The sequence below is a fragment of the Myodes glareolus genome, chromosome 24 (assembly GCF_982192425.1).
Source record: "Myodes glareolus chromosome 24, mMyoGla1.1, whole genome shotgun sequence".
Taxonomy (NCBI): domain Eukaryota; kingdom Metazoa; phylum Chordata; class Mammalia; order Rodentia; family Cricetidae; genus Myodes; species Myodes glareolus.
This window is the reverse complement of record NC_142049.1, coordinates 36281788-36302318: the sequence shown is the minus strand read 5'-3', so window position 1 is coordinate 36302318 and position 20531 is coordinate 36281788. Positions and strand designations below refer to the sequence as shown.

The following is a 20531-nucleotide window of genomic DNA, read 5'->3' as shown; positions in this document are numbered from 1 at the left end:
TAATCCACATAAGGCGAAGCAGACAGTGTTGTGTGGAGAACTTAGCATCCCTGATAACTCTTATTTCTCTACTGTTACAGGACAGAAAGCCAGAGATCGTCCTATTCTTTGTGCAGAAAAGGTAAGCACTGAGTCTCTGTCTTTGGACTCACTGATTTTTGCTAACACTGGGCATTTCTAAAAGTCAGCATCTTTGACTTCGTGACTGCTCAAACTCTAATTTCTAAGATGATACTCTCCTGACCATTATGTCTTTGGTCCTGCCCATATCCTCAAGTCTATCACTCTGCAGTCCTTTGACATATTAGGTCTCTTTGGGGAATGCCCCTCTCCAGCTGGTGAAAAGGTAAAGAAACATTACCATCGACTGCATACGTATCAATTGACTGACCTCTTTTGTGTGAAGGGTATTCAAAACTGTCTGTTCAAACCACCGTCAGTTTCAATCCTTTGGAAGGATGGTACATGTAAGATGCTCACTTTTCAAGCACCTCATGATCCAAGGGTTTTTCACCTGACCTCCATTCACCCAGCACTTCTTTCCACCCCTTTGGGGCAGTCCTCTTCCTGAGAATTGCAACAGGGTCCACCCTTGAATGTAGCTTCTTAGCGCACCGAGAAGCGAGAGAAGTGTTGTGCTATTCTGACTTTAATTGGTGTGAATCAGAAATGTCTCCCTGTGAGGTTCACAACTCTTTTGTCAGATCTCCAGGTTCCTGGTCCATCTGAGCATGTCTGATTTCATGGAGAGCCTCTGCAAACAGCAGGTTGATCATATATGTTTGGCAGAAAGCATTTGATCTAAAATCTGAAAAATAAGAATGTGTGGAACCAATCTGGACTCCTATATAATAGTAACCTAATATGAAATTTGAAGGGGAACCTTTGCAGATTTTCCTGAAAATAAAAGTGCATGGTGTCCCAAGAGACACAGAAACACAGAACACTCCATAACAAACATGAAATTGAATTTTAATTCATTGGTGATAGCTGCCTCTTTTTGTTGGTTCTGCTGCATTTCCTCTCATGATAACAGTACGGTAAAGCCATGAAGTTGAGGTTGTTAGGATAAGAATTTCATGATGAAAGCAACCTGGAAACTTGTGGGAATAACTGCAATGTCCATAAAGGTAAACTGAGGAAAGAATTGTGTGGTAGACAGGGAGGAGGATAAGGCATAAGACAATGATGATGGTGTTCATATGATTGATGATGATGATGGAGGAGGATGATGAGGATGATCATGATGATGATCATGATCATGATGATGATGATGATGGTGATGATAAGGAAGACACACTGAAGTTGCAGGAATATAAAACTATCAAAACCTTCCACCTTGACTAGATAATCAAGAAATCCAGTACCAGTTTTGCCCTTTGAAACATATGAAGTACACTCCTATATTTTTGGTGCATTTTATTTTATACTTTTCTTCTTTTTGTCCATGAAGCTAGTTGTCAAGATCAAATTCGACTCCTCAAAATTCTTGATGTGTTTATCTTTCTTTTTTGGTTCGTGTGGCACAGTAGAGTGTTGATATGTGTTGATGACAAATGGGCTCTAAAGTATAGGAGAAAATGTCTTTGTGATCTCATTGATGCTTGACCTCAGTTGAGATCCTGAGAAAGAAGCCTGCTGCACAATGCTGATCTTCCTCTTCAAAGCCAAAGAGTCTATCTCTCACTGCTTTCCAGTGTCACTGGGAATGCTCATGTGTCAAAAGCTGCCTTCTCTGGATCGATGATGACAACAGGTTTCTGAGGACGTTGATTGACTCACACATAACCCCTCTGAGGTCCAGAGAAGTGGCCATCTTGACCACCATGATGCTTCCAGAACATGGCTAGCACTCTTGCATTTTAAGGGAAGACAGTTAGAGTGCAGACGGGCTTTGATCTCCTAAATTTTGAGAGATGAGCAGTTTGCTGTCTGCGACATCTGTCCAGCTCTTTGCGGCCATATTCTGCCTCTGAGAAGCACTGTACTAGACCCTAGAGGGTACATTGAGTTGAAGGTATGGGCTGTTACATGCCTGAAAGAAAGACTCAAAAGAGTTGGAAGCGGTGAATTCATTACAGAGAATCTCAATGATCCTCTCTGATGAATTGGCCATAAATATACAATGGGATGAGGGCAAGAAGAGATGGCAGGACTCGTGCCCACCCTGACTGCAAAATTTGGAGACCTTTTGAATTCCTGTGCCTTTCCCAATGTAGGCAGCAATGCCTGATGCTTTCCCATATTGAGAGAGTCATTCCTTTTCTCTTTGTTGTCTCTGAATAGATCATAATCCTGCATGGTGCATCAATTCTTCATGTCAATGGTCATATCACACAGCAGTCACCATAGCCAGTTGCTTTTCAGATCTGGATATTCTCAGCGATCCTCTCTTTCTGTCATAATTTCTCATTCAAAACTGAGAGAACCTTCTGATAAAGTCCAGTTCAAATCTGCCTTTTTACCAGCCTCCTCTGTAAAGGTTGGGACCTTCACGTTGTTTACATTGTTTGGATCTATTTGCATGCTGAGAGATTCACAAAGAGTATGGTTGTCACATAGACACAATTCCAACGTCCATCAAGTGTTTCACTTCCAGCCAGGCCTCCAAACCAATCAGCTGGGGAAAGAAATGGGAAGCATGCCCACGAGGAGCGTAAAGAATGCAGCAGACACCTGAAGTTTTTACATGGAACAGGGGGGGAAGGCAAATACTTCACTCAGCACCCAATTCCCATCTAGCAGAAAATGATTCAGAGGTAGGCTTCATATAACACACACACACACACACACACACACACACACACACACACACACACACACGATGAAAGAAAATCCCTAGGTTTCAGAAAAGATCAAGGGATTGTCTACGATCACCAACACTGTACATGGGAAGGGAATTCGAATGGAGAACACCTCCTTCTCTTGAAATGACATACGTCATTCGGAAACAGAACTTAGGAAAGGAATGGATGATTGCCATCCACCAGTTTAGTTAATGTTGTCATTTCCTATCCTTCAGAGAAATAAGTCTTGCAAACATTACATTTTCAAAGCTGCTCCCTTTCTTGGGATTAAGTGGAGTGCCTAAAGTCCAGACATTGTCTACTTTTGGATGGATGTCTCTGTTTCATCCCTCATTCCATAACGCCATCGCGGTGCTAGGGTGAAATCCTTTTTCACAGGAGGAACCAGAGGATGATACGCATCAAGGGAAATGTTTGCTCGGCCATGTCTTCTTAAAGATATGAAAGCAGCCTCATAGGTACTGTTAGACCTCATGCTTCGTGAAGCAGATACCGTGTGCTAGGAGAAGTGGAAGAGAAGATGTCAGGACAAATGAGTGGGTGCCATATGTGCCATGTCCTCCCCATGCTACTGTCCATCTGCCATGAGTATATCAAAGGCAAAACAATTGTTTCCACTTAGGTTATGGTCTAAAGGACAGAGACTGGCAGCATTAGTAGAAGCAAACAGGAATGAAAGGGTCATGATAAGACAAGCAAAACTACAGGAAGGAATAAACAGGTAAATGTTGGTTGGAAAGGTTGAGTTTGCTAGGTAATCCACATAAGGCGAAGCAGACAGTGTTGTGTGGAGAACTTAGCATCCCTGATAACTCTTATTTCTCTACTGTTACAGGACAGAAAGCCAGAGATCGTCCTATTCTTTGTGCAGAAAAGGTAAGCACTGAGTCTCTGTCTTTGGACTCACTGATTTTTGCTAACACTGGGCATTTCTAAAAGTCAGCATCTTTGACTTCGTGACTGCTCAAACTCTAATTTCTAAGATGATACTCTCCTGACCATTATGTCTTTGGTCCTGCCCATATCCTCAAGTCTATCACTCTGCAGTCCTTTGACATATTAGGTCTCTTTGGGGAATGCCCCTCTCCAGCTGGTGAAAAGGTAAAGAAACATTACCATCGACTGCATACGTATCAATTGACTGACCTCTTTTGTGTGAAGGGTATTCAAAACTGTCTGTTCAAACCACCGTCAGTTTCAATCCTTTGGAAGGATGGTACATGTAAGATGCTCACTTTTCAAGCACCTCATGATCCAAGGGTTTTTCACCTGACCTCCATTCACCCAGCACTTCTTTCCACCCCTTTGGGGCAGTCCTCTTCCTGAGAATTGCAACAGGGTCCACCCTTGAATGTAGCTTCTTAGCGCACCGAGAAGCGAGAGAAGTGTTGTGCTATTCTGACTTTAATTGGTGTGAATCAGAAATGTCTCCCTGTGAGGTTCACAACTCTTTTGTCAGATCTCCAGGTTCCTGGTCCATCTGAGCATGTCTGATTTCATGGAGAGCCTCTGCAAATAGCAGGTTGATCATATATGTTTGGCAGAAAGCATTTGATCTAAAATCTGAAAAATAAGAATGTGTGGAACCAATCTGGACTCCTATATAATAGTAACCTAATATGAAATTTGAAGGGGAACCTTTGCAGATTTTCCTGAAAATAAAAGTGCATGGTGTCCCAAGAGACACAGAAACACAGAACACTCCATAACAAACATGAAATTGAATTTTAATTCATTGGTGATAGCTGCCTCTTTTTGTTGGTTCTGCTGCGTTTCCTCTCATGATAACAGTACGGTAAAGCCATGAAGTTGAGGTTGTTAGGATAAGAATTTCATGATGAAAGCAACCTGGAAACTTGTGGGAATAACTGCAATGTCCATAAAGGTAAACTGAGGAAAGAATTGTGTGGTAGACAGGGAGGAGGATAAGGCATAAGACAATGATGATGGTGTTCATATGATTGATGATGATGATGGATGAGGATGATGAGGATGATCATGATGATGATCATGATCATGATGATGATGATGATGATGATGGTGATGATAAGGAAGACACACTGAAGTTGCAGGAATATAAAACTATCAAAACCTTCCACCTTGACTAGATAATCAAGAAATCCAGTACCAGTTTTGCCCTTTGAAACATATGAAGTACACTCCTATATTTTTGGTGCATTTTATTTTATACTTTTCTTCTTTTTGTCCATGAAGCTAGTTGTCAAGATCAAATTCGACTCCTCAAAATTCTTGATGTGTTTATCTTTCTTTTTTGGTTCGTGTGGCACAGTAGAGTGTTGATATGTGTTGATGACAAATGGGCTCTAAAGTATAGGAGAAAATGTCTTTGTGATCTCATTGATGCTTGACCTCAGTTGAGATCCTGAGAAAGAAGCCTGCTGCACAATACTGATCTTCCTCTTCAAAGCCAAAGAGTCTATCTCTCACTGCTTTCCAGTGTCACTGGGAATGCTCATGTGTCAAAAGCTGCCTTCTCTGGATCGATGATGACAACAGGTTTCTGAGGACGTTGATTGACTCACACATAACCCCTCTGAGGTCCAGAGAAGTGGCCATCTTGACCACCATGATGCTTCCAGAACATGGCTAGCACTCTTGCATTTTAAGGGAAGACAGTTAGAGTGCAGACGGGCTTTGATCTCCTAAATTTTGAGAGATGAGCAGTTTGCTGTCTGCGACATCTGTCCTGCTCTTTGCGGCCATATTCTGCCTCTGAGAAGCACTGTACTAGACCCTAGAGGGTACATTGAGTTGAAGGTATGGGCTGTTACATGCCTGAAAGAAAGACTCAAAAGAGTTGGAAGCGGTGAATTCATTACAGAGAATCTCAATGATCCTCTCTGATGTATTGGCCATAAATATACAATGGTATGAGGGCAAGAAGAGATGGCATGACTCGTGCCCACCCTGCCTGCAAAATTTGGAGACCTTTTGAATTCCTGTGCCTTTGCCAATGTAGGCAGCAATGCCTGATGCTTTCCCATATTGAGAGAGTCATTCCTTTTCTCTTTGTTGTCTCTGAATAGATCATAATCCTGCATGGTGCATCAATTCTTCATGTCAATGGTCATATCACACAGCAGTCACCATAGCCAGTTGCTTTTCAGATCTGGATATTCTCAGCGATCCTCTCTTTCTGTCATAATTTCTCATTCAAAACTGAGAGAACCTTCTGATAAAGTCCAGCTCAAATCTGCCTTTTTACCAGCCTCCTCTGTAAAGGTTGGGACCTTCACGTTGTTTACATTGTTTGGATCTATTTGCATGCTGAGAGATTCACAAAGAGTATGGTTGTCACATAGACACAATTAAAACGTCCATCAAGTGTTTCACTTCCAGCCAGGCCTCCAAACCAATCAGCTGGGGAAAGAAATGGGAAGCATGCCCACGAGGAGCGTAAAGAATGCAGCAGACACCTGAAGTTTTTACATGGAACAGGGGGGGAAGGCAAATACTTCACTCAGCACCCAATTCCCATCTAGCAGAAAATGATTCAGAGGTAGGCTTCATATAACACACACACACACACACACACACACACACACACACACACGATGAAAGAAAATCCCTAGGTTTCAGAAAAGATCAAGGGATTGTCTACGATCACCAACACTGTACATGGGAAGGGAATTCGAATGGAGAACACCTCCTTCTCTTGAAATGACATACGTCATTCGGAAACAGAACTTAGGAAAGGAATGGATGATTGCCATCCACCAGTTTAGTTAATGTTGTCATTTCCTATCCTTCAGAGAAATAAGTCTTGCAAACATTACATTTTCAAAGCTGCTCCCTTTCTTGGGATTAAGTGGAGTGCCTAAAGTCCAGACATTGTCTACTTTTGGATGGATGTCTCTGTTTCATCCCTCATTCCATAACGCCATCGCGGTGCTAGGGTGAAAACCTTTTTCACAGGAGGAACCAGAGGATGATACGCATCAAGGGAAATGTTTGCTCAGCCATGTCTTCTTAAAGATATGAAAGCAGCCTCATAGGTACTGTTAGACCTCATGCTTCGTGAAGCAGATACCGTGTGCTAGGAGAAGTGGAAGAGAAGATGTCAGGACAAATGAGTGGGAGCCATATGTGCCATGTCCTCCCCATGCTACTGTCCATCTGCCATGAGTATATCAAAGGCAAAACAATTGTTTCCACTTAGGTTATGGTCTAAAGGACAGAGACTGGCAGCATTAGTAGAAGCAAACAGGAATGAAAGGGTCATGATAAGACAAGCAAAACTACAGGAAGGAATAAACAGGTAAATGTTGGTTGGAAAGGTTGAGTTTGCTAGGTACTCCACATAAGGCGAAGCAGACAGTGTTGTGCGGAGAACTTAGCATCCATGATAACTCTTATTTCTCTACTGTTACAGGACAGAAAGCCAGAGATCGTCCTATTCTTTGTGCAGAAAAGGTAAGCACTGAGTCTCTGTCTTTGGACTCACTGATTTTTGCTAACACTGGGCATTTCTAAAAGTCAGCATCTTTGACTTCGTGACTGCTCAAACTCTAATTTCTAAGATGATACTCTCCTGACCATTATGTCTTTGGTCCTGCCCATATCCTCAAGTCTATCACTCTGCAGTCCTTTGACATATTAGGTCTCTTTGGGGAATGCCCCTCTCCAGCTGGTGAAAAGGTAAAGAAACATTACCATCGACTGCATACGTATCAATTGACTGACCTCTTTTGTGTGAAGGGTATTCAAAACTGTCTGTTCAAACCACCGTCAGTTTCAATCCTTTGGAAGGATGGTACATGTAAGATGCTCTCTTTTCAAGCACCTCATGATCCAAGGGTTTTTCACCTGACCTCCATTCACCCAGCACTTCTTTCCACCCCTTTGGGACAGTCCTCTTCCTGAGAATTGCAACAGGGTCCACCCTTGAATGTAGCTTCTTAGCGCACCGAGAAGCGAGAGAAGTGTTGTGCTATTCTGACTTTAATTGGTGTGAATCAGAAATGTCTCCCTGTGAGGATCACAACTCTTTTGTCAGATCTCCAGGTTCCTGGTGCATCTGAGCATGTCTGATTTCATGGAGAGCCTCTGCAAATAGCAGGTTGATCATATATGTTTGGCAGAAAGCATTTGATCTAAAATCTGAAAATTGAGAATGTGTGGAACCAATCTGGACTCCTATATAATAGTAACCTAATATGAAATTTGAAGGGGAACCTTTGCAGATTTTCCTGAAAATAAAAGTGCATGGTGTCCCAAGAGCCACAGAAACACAGAACACTCCATAACAAACATGAAATTGAATTTTAATTCATTGGTGATAGCTGCCTCTTTTTCTGGGTTCTGCTGCGTTTCCTCTCATGATAACAGTACGGTAAAGCCATGAAGTTGAGGTTGTTAGGATAAGAATTTCATGATGAAAGCCACCTGGAAACTTGTGGGAATAACTGCAATGTCCATAAAGGTAAACTGAGGAAAGAATTGTGTGGTAGACAGGGAGGAGGATAAGGCATAAGACAATGATGATGGTGTTCATATGATTGATGATGATGATGGATGAGGATGATGAGGATGATCATGATGATGGTCATGATCATGATGATGATGATGATGGTGATGATAAGGAAGACACACTGAAGTTGCAGGAATATAAAACTATCAAAACCTTCCACCTTGACTAGATAATCAAGAAATCCAGTACCAGTTTTGCCCTTTGAAACATATGAAGTACACTCCTATATTTTTGGTGCATTTTATTTTATACTTTTCTTCTTTTTGTCCATGAAGCTAGTTGTCAAGATCAAATTCGACTCCTCAAAATTCTTGATGTGTTTATCTTTCTTTTTTGGTTCGTGTGGCACAGTAGAGTGTTGATATGTGTTGATGACAAATGGGCTCTAAAGTATAGGAGAAAATGTCTTTGTGATCTCATTGATGCTTGACCTCAGTTGAGATCCTGAGAAAGAAGCCTGCTGCACAATGCTGATCTTCCTCTTCAAAGCCAAAGAGTCTATCTCTCACTGCTTTCCAGTGTCACTGGGAATGCTCATGTGTCAAAAGCTGCCTTCTCTGGATCGATGATGACAACAGGTTTCTGAGGACGTTGATTGACTCACACATAACCCCTCTGAGGTCCAGAGAAGTGGCCATCTTGACCACCATGATGCTTCCAGAACATGGCTAGCACTCTTGCATTTTAATGGAAGACAGTTAGAGTGCAGACGGGCTTTGATCTCCTAAATTTTGAGAGATGAGCAGTTTGCTGTCTGCGACATCTGTCCAGCTCTTTGCGGCCATATTCTGCCTCTGAGAAGCACTGTACTAGACCCTAGAGGGTACATTGAGTTGAAGGTATGGGCTGTTACATGCCTGAAAGAAAGACTCAAAAGAGTTGGAAGCGGTGAATTCATTACAGAGAATCTCAATGATCCTCTCTGATGAATTGGCCATAAATATACAATGGGATGAGGGCAAGAAGAGATGGCAGGACTCGTGCCCACCCTGCCTGCAAAATTTGGAGACCTTTTGAATTCCTGTGCCTTTCCCAATGTAGGCAGCAATGCCTGATGCTTTCCCATATTGAGAGAGTCATTCCTTTTCTCTTTGTTGTCTCTGAATAGATCATAATCCTGCATGGTGCATCAATTCTTCATGTCAATGGTCATATCACACAGCAGTCACCATAGCCAGTTGCTTTTCAGATCTGGATATTCTCAGCCATCCTCTCTTTCTGTCATAATTTCTCATTCAAAACTGAGAGAACCTTCTGATAAAGTCCAGTTCAAATCTGCCTTTTTACCAGCCTCCTCTGTAAAGGTTGGGACCTTCACGTTGTTTACATTGTTTGGATCTATTTGCATGCTGAGAGATTCACAAAGAGTATGGTTGTCACATAGACACAATTCCAACGTCCATCAAGTGTTTCACTTCCAGCCAGGCCTCCAAACCAATCAGCTGGGGAAAGAAATGGGAAGCATGCCCTCGAGGAGCGTAAAGAATGCAGCAGACACCTGAAGTTTTTACATGGAACAGGGGGGGAAGGCAAATACTTCACTCAGCACCCAATTCCCATCTAGCAGAAAATGATTCAGAGGTAGGCTTCATATAACACACACACACACACACACACACACACACACACACACGATGAAAGAAAATCCCTAGGTTTCAGAAAAGATCAAGGGATTGTCTACGATCACCAACACTGTACATGGGAAGGGAATTCGAATGGAGAACACCTCCTTCTCTTGAAATGACATACGTCATTCGGAAACAGAACTTAGGAAAGGAATGGATGATTGCCATCCACCAGTTTAGTTAATGTTGTCATTTCCTATCCTTCAGAGAAATAAGTCTTGCAAACATTACATTTTCAAAGCTGCTCCCTTTCTTGGGATTAAGTGGAGTGCCTAAAGTCCAGACATTGTCTACTTTTGGATGGATGTCTCTGTTTCATCCCTCATTCCATAACGCCATCGCGGTGCTAGGGTGAAAACCTTTTTCACAGGAGGAACCAGAGGATGATACGCATCAAGGGAAATGTTTGCTCGGCCATGTCTTCTTAAAGATATGAAAGCAGCCTCATAGGTACTGTTAGACCTCATGCTTCGTGAAGCAGATACCGTGTGCTAGGAGAAGTGGAAGAGAAGATGTCAGGACAAATGAGTGGGAGCCATATGTGCCATGTCCTCCCCATGCTACTGTCCATCTGCCACGAGTATATCAAAGGCAAAACAATTGTTTCCACTTAGGTTATGGTCTAAAGGACAGAGACTGGCAGCATTAGTAGAAGCAAACAGGAATGAAAGGGTCATGATAAGACAAGCAAAACTACAGGAAGGAATAAACAGGTAAATGTTGGTTGGAAAGGTTGAGTTTGCTAGGTACTCTGCATAAGGCGAAGCAGACAGTGTTGTGCGGAGAACTTAGCATCCCTGATAACTCTTATTTCTCTACTGTTACAGGACAGAAAGCCAGAGATCGTCCTATTCTTTGTGCAGAAAAGGTAAGCACTGAGTCTCTGTCTTTGGACTCACTGATTTTTGCTAACACTGGGCATTTCTAAAAGTCAGCATCTTTGACTTCGTGACTGCTCAAACTCTAATTTCTAAGATGATACTCTCCTGACCATTATGTCTTTGGTCCTGCCCATATCCTCAAGTCTATCACTCTGCAGTCCTTTGACATATTAGGTCTCTTTGGGGAATGCCCCTCTCCAGCTGGTGAAAAGGTAAAGAAACATTACCATCGACTGCATACATATCAATTGACTGACCTCTTTTGTGTGAAGGGTATTCAAAACTGTCTGTTCAAACCACCGTCAGTTTCAATCCTTTGGAAGGATGGTACATGTAAGATGATCACTTTTCAAGCACCTCATGATCCAAGGGTTTTTCACCTGACCTCCATTCACCCAGCACTTCTTTCCACCCCTTTGGGGCAGTCCTCTTCCTGAGAATTGCAACAGGGTCCACCCTTGAATGTAGCTTCTTAGCGCACCGAGAAGCGAGAGAAGTGTTGTGCTATTCTGACTTTAATTGGTGTGAATCAGAAATGTCTCCCTGTGAGGTTCACAACTCTTTTGTCAGATCTCCAGGTTCCTGGTGCATCTGAGCATGTCTGATTTCATGGAGAGCCTCTGCAAATAGCAGGTTGATCATATATGTTTGGCAGAAAGCATTTGATCTAAAATCTGAAAATTAAGAATGTGTGGAACCAATCTGGACTCCTATATAATAGTAACCTAATATGAAATTTGAAGGGGAACCTTTGCAGATTTTCCTGAAAATAAAAGTGCATGGTGTCCCAAGAGCCACAGAAACACAGAACACTCCATAACAAACATGAAATTGAATTTTAATTCATTGGTGATAGCTGCCTCTTTTTGTTGGTTCTGCTGCGTTTCCTCTCATGATAACAGTACGGTAAAGCCATGAAGTTGAGGTTGTTAGGATAAGAATTTCATGATGAAAGCCACCTGGAAACTTGTGGGAATAACTGCAATGTCCATAAAGGTAAACTGAGGAAAGAATTGTGTGGTAGACAGGGAGGAGGATAAGGCATAAGACAATGATGATGGTGTTCATATGATTGATGATGATGGTGGATGAGGATGATGAGGATGATCATGATGATGATGATGATGGTGATGATAAGGAAGACACACTGAAGTTGCAGGAATATAAAACTATCAAAACCTTCCACCTTGACTAGATAATCAAGAAATCCAGTACCAGTTTTGCCCTTTGAAACATATGAAGTACACTCCTATATTTTTGGTGCATTTTATTTTATACTTTTCTTCTTTTTGTCCATGAAGCTAGTTGTCAAGATCAAATTCGACTCCTCAAAATTCTTGATGTGTTTATCTTTCTTTTTTGGTTCGTGTGGCACAGTAGAGTGTTGATATGTGTTGATGACAAATGGGCTCTAAAGTATAGGAGAAAATGTCTTTGTGATCTCATTGATGCTTGACCTCAGTTGAGATCCTGAGAAAGAAGCCTGCTGCACAATGCTGATCTTCCTCTTCAAAGCCAAAGAGTCTATCTCTCACTGCTTTCCAGTGTCACTGGGAATGCTCATGTGTCAAAAGCTGCCTTCTCTGGATCGATGATGACAACAGGTTTCTGAGGACGTTGATTGACTCACACATAACCGCTCTGAGGTCCAGAGAAGTGGCCATCTTGACCACCATGATGCTTCCAGAACATGGCTAGCACTCTTGCATTTTAATGGAAGACAGTTAGAGTGCAGACGGGCTTTGATCTCCTAAATTTTGAGAGATGAGCAGTTTGCTGTCTGCGACATCTGTCCAGCTCTTTGCGGCCATATTCTGCCTCTGAGAAGCACTGTACTAGACCCTAGAGGGTACATTGAGTTGAAGGTATGGGCTGTTACATGCCTGAAAGAAAGACTCAAAAGAGTTGGAAGCGGTGAATTCATTACAGAGAATCTCAATGATCCTCTCTGATGAATTGGCCATAAATATACAATGGGATGAGGGCAAGAAGAGATGGCAGGACTCGTGCCCACCCTGCCTGCAAAATTTGGAGACCTTTTGAATTCCTGTGCCTTTCCCAATGTAGGCAGCAATGCCTGATGCTTTCCCATATTGAGAGAGTCATTCCTTTTCTCTTTGTTGTCTCTGAATAGATCAGAATCCTGCATGGTGCATCAATTCTTCATGTCAATGGTCATATCACACAGCAGTCACCATAGCCAGTTGCTTTTCAGATCTGGATATTCTCAGCGATCCTCCCTTTCTGTCATAATTTCTCATTCAAAACTGAGAGAACCTTCTGATAAAGTCCAGTTCAAATCTGCCTTTTTACCAGCCTCCTCTGTAAAGGTTGGGACCTTCACGTTGTTTACATTGTTTGGATCTATTTGCATGCTGAGAGATTCACAAAGAGTATGGTTGTCACATAGACACAATTCCAACGTCCATCAAGTGTTTCACTTCCAGCCAGGCCTCCAAACCAATCAGCTGGGGAAAGAAATGGGAAGCATGCCCTCGAGGAGCGTAAAGAATGCAGCAGACACCTGAAGTTTTTACATGGAACAGGGGGGGAAGGCAAATACTTCACTCAGCACCCAATTCCCATCTAGCAGAAAATGATTCAGAGGTAGGCTTCATATAACACACACACACACACACACACGATGAAAGAAAATCCCTAGGTTTCAGAAAAGATCAAGGGATTGTCTACGATCACCAACACTGTACATGGGAAGGGAATTCGAATGGAGAACACCTCCTTCTCTTGAAATGACATACGTCATTCGGAAACAGAACTTAGACTAAACAGAACTAAACAGAACCAGTTTAGTTAATGTTGTCATTTCCTATCCTTCAGAGAAATAAGTCTTGCAAACATTACATTTTCAAAGCTGCTCCCTTTCTTGGGATTAAGTGGAGTGCCTAAAGTCCAGACATTGTCTACTTTTGGATGGATGTCTCTGTTTCATCCCTCATTCCATAACGCCATCGCGGTGCTAGGGTGAAAACCTTTTTCACAGGAGGAACCAGAGGATGATACGCATCAAGGGAAATGTTTGCTCGGCCATGTCTTCTTAAAGATATGAAAGCAGCCTCATAGGTACTGTTAGACCTCATGCTTCGTGAAGCAGATACCGTGTGCTAGGAGAAGTGGAAGAGAAGATGTCAGGACAAATGAGTGGGAGCCATATGTGCCATGTCCTCCCCATGCTACTGTCCATCTGCCACGAGTATATCAAAGGCAAAACAATTGTTTCCACTTAGGTTATGGTCTAAAGGACAGAGACTGGCAGCATTAGTAGAAGCAAACAGGAGTGAAAGGGTCATGATAAGACAAGCAAAACTACAGGAAGGAATAAACAGGTAAATGTTGGTTGGAAAGGTTGAGTTTGCTAGGTACTCCACATAAGGCGAAGCAGACAGTGTTGTGCGGAGAACTTAGCATCCCTGATAACTCTTCTTTCTCTACTGTTACAGGACAGAAAGCCAGAGATCGTCCTATTCTTTGTGCAGAAAAGGTAAGCACTGAGTCTCTGTCTTTGGACTCACTGATTTTTGCTAACACTGGGCATTTCTAAAAGTCAGCATCTTTGACTTCGTGACTGCTCAAACTCTAATTTCTAAGATGATACTCTCCTGACCATTATGTCTTTGGTCCTGCCCATATCCTCAAGTCTATCACTCTGCAGTCCTTTGACATATTAGGTCTCTTTGGGGAATGCCCCTCTCCAGCTGGTGAAAAGGTAAAGAAACATTACCATCGACTGCATACGTATCAATTGACTGACCTCTTTTGTGTGAAGGGTATTCAAAACTGTCTGTTCAAACCACCGTCAGTTTCAATCCTTTGGAAGGATGGTACATGTAAGATGCTCACTTTTCAAGCACCTCATGATCCAAGGGTTTTTCACCTGACCTCCATTCACCCAGCACTTCTTTCCACCCCTTTGGGGCAGTCCTCTTCCTGAGAATTGCAACAGGGTCCACCCTTGAATGTAGCTTCTTAGCGCACCGAGAAGCGAGAGAAGTGTTGTGCTATTCTGACTTTAATTGGTGTGAATCAGAAATGTCTCCCTGTGAGGTTCACAACTCTTTTGTCAGATCTCCAGGTTCCTGGTGTATCTGAGCATGTCTGATTTCATGGAGAGCCTCTGCAAATAGCAGGTTGATCATATATGTTTGGCAGAAAGCATTTGATCTAAAATCTGAAAATTGAGAATGTGTGGAACCAATCTGGACTCCTATATAATAGTAACCTAATATGAAATTTGAAGGGGAACTTTTGCAGATTTTCCTGAAAATAAAAGTGCATGGTGTCCCAAGAGCCACAGAAACACAGAACACTCCATAACAAACATGAAATTGAATTTTAATTCATTGGTGATAGCTGCCTCTTTTTGTTGGTTCTGCTGCGTTTCCTCTCATGATAACAGTACGGTAAAGCCATGAAGTTGAGGTTGTTAGGATAAGAATTTCATGATGAAAGCCACCTGGAAACTTGTGGGAATAACTGCAATGTCCATAAAGGTAAACTGAGGAAAGAATTGTGTGGTAGACAGGGAGGAGGATAAGGCATAAGACAATGATGATGGTGTTCATATGATTGATGATGATGATGGATGAGGATGATGAGGATGATCATGATGATGATGATGATGGTGATGATAAGGAAGACACACTGAAGTTGCAGGAATATAAAACTATCAAAACCTTCCACCTTGACTAGATAATCAAGAAATCCAGTACCAGTTTTGCCCTTTGAAACATATGAAGTACACTCCTATATTTTTGGTGCATTTTATTTTATACTTTTCTTCTTTTTGTCCATGAAGCTAGTTGTCAAGATCAAATTCGACTCCTCAAAATTCTTGATGTGTTTATCTTTCTTTTTTGGTTCGTGTGGCACAGTAGAGTGTTGATATGTGTTGATGACAAATGGGCTCTAAAGTATAGGAGAAAATGTCTTTGTGATCTCATTGATGCTTGACCTCAGTTGAGATCCTGAGAAAGAAGCCTGCTGCACAATGCTGATCTTCCTCTTCAAAGCCAAAGAGTCTATCTCTCACTGCTTTCCAGTGTCACTGGGAATGCTCATGTGTCAAAAGCTGCCTTCTCTGGATCGATGATGACAACAGGTTTCTGAGGACGTTGATTGACTCACACATAACCCCTCTGAGGTCCAGAGAAGTGGCCATCTTGACCACCATGATGCTTCCAGAACATGGCTAGCACTCTTGCATTTTAATGGAAGACAGTTAGAGTGCAGACGGGCTTTGATCTCCTAAATTTTGAGAGATGAGCAGTTTGCTGTCTGCGACATCTGTCCAGCTCTTTGCGGCCATATTCTGCCTCTGAGAAGCACTGTACTAGACCCTAGAGGGTACATTGAGTTGAAGGTATGGGCTGTTACATGCCTGAAAGAAAGACTCAAAAGAGTTGGAAGCGGTGAATTCATTACAGAGAATCTCAATGATCCTCTCTGATGAATTGGCCATAAATATACAATGGGATGAGGGCAAGAAGAGATGGCAGGACTCGTGCCCACCCTGCCTGCAAAATTTGGAGACCTTTTGAATTCCTTTGCCTTTCCCAATGTAGGCAGCAATGCCTGATGCTTTCCCATATTGAGAGAGTCATTCCTTTTCTCTTTGTTGTCTCTGAATAGATCATAATCCTGCATGGTGCATCAATTCTTCATGTCAATGGTCATATCACACAGCAGTCACCATAGCCAGTTGCTTTTCAGATCTGGATATTCTCAGCGATCCTCTCTTTCTGTCATAATTTCTCATTCAAAACTGAGAGAACCTTCTGATAAAGTCCAGTTCAAATCTGCCTTTTTACCAGCCTCCTCTGTAAAGGTTGGGACCTTCACGTTGTTTACATTGTTTGGATCTATTTGCATGCTGAGAGATTCACAAAGAGTATGGTTGTCACATAGACACAATTCCAACGTCCATCAAGTGTTTCACTTCCAGCCAGGCCTCCAAACCAATCAGCTGGGGAAAGAAATGGGAAGCATGCCCACGAGGAGCGTAAAGAATGCAGCAGACACCTGAAGTTTTTACATGGAACAGGGGGGGAAGGCAAATACTTCACTCAGCACCCAATTCCCATCTAGCAGAAAATGATTCAGAGGTAGGCTTCATATAACACACACACACACACACACACACACACACACACACACACACACACACACACGATGAAAGAAAATCCCTAGGTTTCAGAAAAGATCAAGGGATTGTCTACGATCACCAACACTGTACATGGGAAGGGAATTCGAATGGAGAACACCTCCTTCTCTTGAAATGACATACGTCATTCGGAAACAGAACTTAGACTAAACAGAACTAAACAGAACCAGTTTAGTTAATGTTGTCATTTCCTATCCTTCAGAGAAATAAGTCTTGCAAACATTACATTTTCAAAGCTGCTCCCTTTCTTGGGATTAAGTGGAGTGCCTAAAGTCCAGACATTGTCTACTTTTGGATGGATGTCTCTGTTTCATCCCTCATTCCATAACGCCATCGCGGTGCTAGGGTGAAAACCTTTTTCACAGGAGGAACCAGAGGATGATACACATCAACGGAAATGTTTGCTCGGCCATGTCTTCTTAAAGATATGAAAGCAGCCTCATAGGTACTGTTAGACCTCATGCTTCGTGAAGCAGATACCGTGTGCTAGGAGAAGTGGAAGAGAAGATGTCAGGACAAATGAGTGGGAGCCATATGTGCCATGTCCTCCCCATGCTACTGTCCATCTGCCACGAGTATATCAAAGGCAAAACAATTGTTTCCACTTAGGTTATGGTCTAAAGGACAGAGACTGGCAGCATTAGTAGAAGCAAACAGGAATGAAAGGGTCATGATAAGACAAGCAAAACTACAGGAAGGAATAAACAGGTAAATGTTGGTTGGAAAGGTTGAGTTTGCTAGGTACTCCGCATAAGGCGAAGCAGACAGTGTTGTGCGGAGAACTTAGCATCCCTGATAACTCTTATTTCTCTACTGTTACAGGACAGAAAGCCAGAGATCGTCCTATTCTTTGTGCAGAAAAGGTAAGCACTGAGTCTCTGTCTTTGGACTCACTGATTTTTGCTAACACTGGGCATTTCTAAAAGTCAGCATCTTTGACTTCGTGACTGCTCAAACTCTAATTTCTAAGATGATACTCTCCTGACCATTATGTCTTTGGTCCTGCCCATATCCTCAAGTCTATCACTCTGCAGTCCTTTGACATATTAGGTCTCTTTGGGGAATGCCCCTCTCCAGCTGGTGAAAAGGTAAAGAAACATTACCATCGACTGCATACGTATCAATTGACTGACCTCTTTTGTGTGAAGGGTATTCAAAACTGTCTGTTCAAACCACCGTCAGTTTCAATCCTTTGGAAGGATGGTACATGTAAGATGCTCTCTTTTCAAGCACCTCATGATCCAAGGGTTTTTCACCTGACCTCCATTCACCCAGCACTTCTTTCCACCCCTTTGGGACAGTCCTCTTCCTGAGAATTGCAACAGGGTCCACCCTTGAATGTAGCTTCTTAGCGCACCGAGAAGCGAGAGAAGTGTTGTGCTATTCTGACTTTAATTGGTGTGAATCAGAAATGTCTCCCTGTGAGGATCACAACTCTTTTGTCAGATCTCCAGGTTCCTGGTGCATCTGAGCATGTCTGATTTCATGGAGAGCCTCTGCAAATAGCAGGTTGATCATATATGTTTGGCAGAAAGCATTTGATCTAAAATCTGAAAATTGAGAATGTGTGGAACCAATCTGGACTCCTATATAATAGTAACCTAATATGAAATTTGAAGGGGAACCTTTGCAGATTTTCCTGAAAATAAAAGTGCATGGTGTCCCAAGAGCCACAGAAACACAGAACACTCCATAACAAACATGAAATTGAATTTTAATTCATTGGTGATAGCTGCCTCTTTTTGTTGGTTCTGCTGCGTTTCCTCTCATGATAACAGTACGGTAAAGCCATGAAGTTGAGGTTGTTAGGATAAGAATTTCATGATGAAAGCCACCTGGAAACTTGTGGGAATAACTGCAATGTCCATAAAGGTAAACTGAGGAAAGAATTGTGTGGTAGACAGGGAGGAGGATAAGGCATAAGACAATGATGATGGTGTTCATATGATTGATGATGATGATGGATGAGGATGATGAGGATGATCATGATGATGGTCATGATCATGATGATGATGATGATGGTGATGATAAGGAAGACACACTGAAGTTGCAGGAATATAAAACTATCAAAACCTTCCACCTTGACTAGATAATCAAGAAATCCAGTACCAGTTTTGCCCTTTGAAACATATGAAGTACACTCCTATATTTTTGGTGCATTTTATTTTATACTTTTCTTCTTTTTGTCCATGAAGCTAGTTGTCAAGATCAAATTCGACTCCTCAAAATTCTTGATGTGTTTATCTTTCTTTTTTGGTTCGTGTGGCACAGTAGAGTGTTGATATGTGTTGATGACAAATGGGCTCTAAAGTATAGGAGAAAATGTCTTTGTGATCTCATTGATGCTTGACCTCAGTTGAGATCCTGAGAAAGAAGCCTGCTGCACAATGCTGATCTTCCTCTTCAAAGCCAAAGAGTCTATCTCTCACTGCTTTCCAGTGTCACTGGGAATGCTCATGTGTCAAAAGCTGCCTTCTCTGGATCGATGATGACAACAGGTTTCTGAGGACGTTGATTGACTCACACATAACCCCTCTGAGGTCCAGAGAAGTGGCCATCTTGACCACCATGATGCTTCCAGAACATGGCTAGCACTCTTGCATTTTAAGGGAAGACAGTTAGAGTGCAGACGGGCTTTGATCTCCTAAATTTTGAGAGATGAGCAGTTTGCTGTCTGCGACATCTGTCCAGCTCTTTGCGGCCATATTCTGCCTCTGAGAAGCACTGTACTAGACCCTAGAGGGTACATTGAGTTGAAGGTATGGGCTGTTACATGCCTGAAAGAAAGACTCAAAAGAGTTGGAAGCGGTGAATTCATTACAGAGAATCTCAATGATCCTCTCTGATGAATTGGCCATAAATATACAATGGGATGAGGGCAAGAAGAGATGGCAGGACTCGTGCCCACCCTGCCTGCAAAATTTGGAGACCTTTTGAATTCCTGTGCCTTTCCCAATGTAGGCAGCAATGCCTGATGCTTTCCCATATTGAGAGAGTCATTCCTTTTCTCTTTGTTGTCTCTGAATAGATCATAATCCTGCATGGTGCATCAATTCTTCATGTCAATGGTCATATCACACAGCAGTCACCATAGCCAGTTGCTTTTCAGATCTGGATATTCTCAGCCATCCTCTCTTTCTGTCATAATTTCTCATTCAAAACTGAGAGAACCTTCTGATAAAGTCCAGTTCAAATCTGCCTTTTTACCAGCCTCCTCTGTAAAGGTTGGGACCTTCACGTTGTTTACATTGTTTGGATCTATTTGCATGCTGAGAGATTCACAAAGAGTATGGTTGTCACATAGACACAATTCCAACGTCCATCAAGTGTTTCAGTTCCAGCCAGGCCTCCAAACCAATCAGCTGGGGAAAGAAATGGGAAGCATGCCCACGAGGAGTGTAAAGAATGCAGCAGACACCTGAAGTTTTTACATGGAACAGGGGGGGAAGGCAAATACTTCACTCAGCACCCAATTCCCATCTAGCAGAAAATGATTCAGAGGTAGGCTTCATATAACACACACACACACACACACACACACACACACAC

At 42.3% G+C, this 20531-nt stretch overlaps 6 non-coding genes across 6 annotated transcripts; all 6 read left to right on the top strand.

The window, feature by feature from the left end:
• The first annotated feature begins 1737 nt into the window (after positions 1-1737).
• Positions 1738-1802, top strand: LOC148118060 (small nucleolar RNA SNORD109A). The gene has a single exon (XR_015736558.1). It is a non-coding gene; the product is annotated as a small nucleolar RNA SNORD109A (small nucleolar RNA).
• A 3503-nt stretch (positions 1803-5305) lies between these two features.
• LOC148118059 (small nucleolar RNA SNORD109A) lies at positions 5306-5370 on the top strand. The gene has a single exon (XR_015736557.1). It is a non-coding gene; the product is annotated as a small nucleolar RNA SNORD109A (small nucleolar RNA).
• Positions 5371-8857: 3487 nt separating this feature from the next.
• LOC148118058 (small nucleolar RNA SNORD109A) lies at positions 8858-8922 on the top strand. The gene has a single exon (XR_015736556.1). It is a non-coding gene; the product is annotated as a small nucleolar RNA SNORD109A (small nucleolar RNA).
• Positions 8923-12389: 3467 nt separating this feature from the next.
• On the top strand, positions 12390-12454 carry LOC148118057 (small nucleolar RNA SNORD109A). The gene has a single exon (XR_015736514.1). It is a non-coding gene; the product is annotated as a small nucleolar RNA SNORD109A (small nucleolar RNA).
• A 3447-nt stretch (positions 12455-15901) lies between these two features.
• Positions 15902-15966, top strand: LOC148118056 (small nucleolar RNA SNORD109A). The gene has a single exon (XR_015736555.1). It is a non-coding gene; the product is annotated as a small nucleolar RNA SNORD109A (small nucleolar RNA).
• Positions 15967-19461: 3495 nt separating this feature from the next.
• Positions 19462-19526, top strand: LOC148118055 (small nucleolar RNA SNORD109A). Its single transcript, XR_015736554.1, has one exon. It is a non-coding gene; the product is annotated as a small nucleolar RNA SNORD109A (small nucleolar RNA).
• Positions 19527-20531: the final 1005 nt, after the last annotated feature.